The following is a 3,519-nucleotide window of genomic DNA, read 5'->3' as shown; positions in this document are numbered from 1 at the left end:
GGAGCCTGGGACTTTCTCCACCCAGCCCCACCCCTGGGCCCTGACCCGGCTTGCCTGTGGGGTGGAGGTGGGGGTGAGCAGCAGTGTCCCCCAGTCTAAGGCTGAGACCTGTTCACATCCCTCCCTCTCTCACTCCCCCACCCTCGCCTCTCAAGTTCACACTTCCCAGGTTCAGGGTTTTCATCCTGGGGCTGTAGGTTTAGCCAGAGCAAACAGAGACAACACTCAAGTCAACAAAACTAGGAAGGAAGCAGCACAGGTGACGTGGAAAAGAAAACAGGGAAACCACACGAAGGTGTGGGAGCTGGGCTGGATGGGGCCCAGAGCTGAGCAGAACCCCAGGCTGAGGCTGGCCCTGCTAGTCTCAGAAGCACTCAGAGGTGGGGCTTGGGGTGGGGTCTCCAAAGAGTCTACGTAGACCTCCAGCAGGGGGCGCAAGTGCCAGCCTCATGGGTGGTGACTAAAGGATGTGTGTGTGGAGAGGGTAGAGACGGCACCCTGGTACCCGCACTGAGGACCTAGGCTGAGATGCCGGAGCTGTTGCAGAAAGCAGGTGAGAGGCTGCCTGGGGTCCAGGCTTGTGAGTGGGAGCAGACAGGCTGTGCAGAAGTGAGCAGCTCCCTACTCTCTACCCCACCCCAGTGGCTCCCCCCAGTCCTCAGGATCTTGGAGCCCCAAGAGTTCCCCCGGGATGCCCCCAAACAGTCCCCGCCCCACCCACCAGCAGAGGTGCCTTCCCTGGCAGACCCTTTCCTACCCAGGGAAGGGGAGCTCAATTCTCTCAACCTAACATTTATGGTGCACCTGCTGTGTTCCCAGCGAGGGAAGGATCACTTGGGAATCAGATGCCTCCTCCCGCAATGGGCTCAGGGGACCAGATGTCCTGGGAGGCTGCCTTCCTCGGGTCACTGTCATGCCTGGATCCCCAGCCACTCAGTGGGCCAGCAGGCTGCTTGCTGATGAAGCTGGCGATTGCAGGGTGCATGGGGCAGCCGGGCTCCCAGCCCCAAGGGGACGACCGGATGTTCCAGTTCAGAGAGTGGCGCAGCCAGGCTGCAATGGGAAGGGCTGGGGGGCCCAGAACCACCTGGCCAGAGCAGCTGAAAGTCCAGGTGGAAGTCCCCACCTCGAGCCCCGCTCTGGGGAGTGAGCACGCGTGCCCCACCCCCAGCCTGTGCAGCGTGGAGATGTGGCGTGTGGATCCCCTGCCTCGTGTGGCCTTCTTGTCCACCACCCAGAGGGCTCACTCCAGCAGGCGCGTGCCACACCCTGTGCCGACTCAAGCCGCTCCCCCACAAGCCAGCGAGGGGAGGATTAGCAGCTTCATTTTACAGATGAAGACACCCAGTTAAAATCTCGCTGAAGTCACCCAACGCCAATTCATCAGCTGAGCTGGATTCAAGTTCAGGAGTTCAGGTGTGCCTGCCTGTGAAGCCTGAGCCCTGAGTGGCTCGCTATGCAGGCGGGGAACCCCCCTGAATAAGGAAACCTCTAACCAGCCCCAAACTCAGGCTCCTGGCCTGGAGGTGCCTGGGTTTTTCCACTGCTCCTTCCTGCCACTACTTACCTCTCTCACCCTCATGAAGTGGCCGTCATCCTGACTCCCTTCCCTACCCCTCTTACCAGGGTCTAAGACGCCCCCACTGTTTGGCTCTTTCTTCCCCCTAGGTTAACAAATTGCTGCCTGGAGTGTTCCCTTTCCAATGCTTTATTGTGAAAAGATTTTGACATTGAATTAGGCAGAAATCAAAGGATAAAGGTGCAAGACTGATGAGGAGGGGCCGGCGCTGTGGTGTAGCAGGTTAAGCTGCTGCCTGCAGTGCCAGCATCCCATATGGTTGCTGGTTCGAGTCCTGGCTGCTCCACTTCTGATCCAGCTCTCTGCTATGGCCTGGGAAAGCAGTGGAAGATGGCCCAAGTCCTTGGGCCCCTGCACCTGCGTGGGAGACCCAGAGGAAGCTCCTGGCTTCGGCCTGGCCCAGCTCTGGCTGTTGCAGCTATCTGGGGAGTGAACCAACAGATGGAAGTTCTCTCTCTGTCTCTGACTTTCCCTTTCCTTCTCTGTAATTCCGCCTTTCACATGAATAAAATGAATCTTATTTAAAAAAAAAAAAAGAAATGATGGAGTGGCTGGAATTTTAAATAATTCAGAAAAAAAAGGCAGAATTAAGCTAGAGTGGCAAAAGCTTAATGACTCTAGAATCTGGCTGATGGTTCTAGGGGTTATGTTCGCAAATTTTACTTGGGATTTGGGCAGGAGTGGCAGCTACAACTTGCCTCCTGCCCCTCCCAACTCTACCCATACACTCTCTGGGTCAGTCCTCATCTCTCCTGCCATGGCAAGCCCACCCTGACATGCTCAGGCTTGGGGTGCAGGGACATTGAGGAGGGCGCAGAGTGTGGAGTACGAGGGGTCTTGGCACCTGCCACAGTGGGGCAGGAAGATGACAGGTGAGCTCCTGCCAAGAGCCGGATGCACCTGGACCCCTCCCCAGCCAGCCGAGATGGGAAGGGGTAGGGATGGGAGACCAGCTCTTTGGAGGCCCTCCTGGGTGGGGAGCAGGACACCAAGACCACCACCCCAGAGCTGGACCAGCTGTAGTCTGTCCTGGGAGTCTCTCCCCCGATCCCCCACTGACTCTCTGTTCAGTGTCTTCCTTTCCTTCCAGCTGGTCCGTCCCATCACAACATCAGTTCTGGGGCATGCCCCGTGAGAGTGTGCGGTGCTTGTTCCAATACGTACGAGAAGCCTTGTCTGCAGGGAGGTAAAAACTGCGGCAGAGGGGCGGGCAGATGCCCTGGCAGCCAGGGGGCGCTGTCATCCGCTCTGCTGGCGGAGGGAAGGCTTCACAAAGGAGGGGGCACTTGGGTTGCTTCGGGAAGATTAAGAGGCGCTGTTCGGGTCTGCTGGGGAGGCAGAGGAGGTGAGCACAAGTGTAAGACGTGCAACAGTTCAGGGTGCCAGGGCACTGCCAGGCTGCCATGCGCGGGCTTTTCCTGTGCATCATCGGGGAGGAAGCAGGAGAGAAATGCAGCCACCTGGGGGTTGGAAATGAAGTCTCTGAGACTGGGGTGAGGGGGATGCAGACTGGGAGAACCCCGAAGAGGCTCCTGGAGATGGAACATACTTGGGGGCCAAAGAAGGGGCAGTAAGGACAGGGAGTACGAAGAGGACCTGGGGCGGACCTCGGGCCTGCCAAAGAGGGAGCAGGTGAGTGAGCCCCAGGGGGAAGCAGGAGGTGAGCAGCCTTCCTTGGGACGGGCCCTGGCCAGGTGGACTGACGGGGGGAGGTCACAGGGGCTGGGTTGTGCCAGGTGACGGGAGACGCCTGTTCTTCACACACGGAAGGCAGACAGAAGGAGAGGGATGCTAGATCTTTTCTCCCTGAGCAGTGAGGGGAACTCTTGGGTGGAGACAGAGGCGGGGGACACGGCAGGTGTGTGTGGTGCAAGAGGGCGTTGGAGCTGCCGAGGGCCAACGACTTGATCACTCACAATAGGCAAGCACCGTGGAAATGT

General features: G+C 58.6%; 1 long non-coding RNA gene across 1 annotated transcript; it reads left to right on the top strand.

Annotated features, from left to right (window-relative positions):
* The first annotated feature begins 220 nt into the window (after positions 1-220).
* Positions 221-2,126, top strand: LOC138846732 (uncharacterized). Its single transcript, XR_011384276.1, has 2 exons — positions 221-553; positions 1,172-2,126. It is a non-coding gene; the product is annotated as an uncharacterized lncRNA (long non-coding RNA).
* The last annotated feature ends 1,393 nt before the right edge of the window (positions 2,127-3,519 follow it).

This window comes from Oryctolagus cuniculus, chromosome 1 (genome assembly GCF_964237555.1).
Source record: "Oryctolagus cuniculus chromosome 1, mOryCun1.1, whole genome shotgun sequence".
NCBI lineage: Eukaryota > Metazoa > Chordata > Mammalia > Lagomorpha > Leporidae > Oryctolagus > Oryctolagus cuniculus.
The sequence above is the reverse complement of the archived record's forward strand: the minus strand, read 5'-3'. Positions and strand labels throughout refer to the sequence as shown.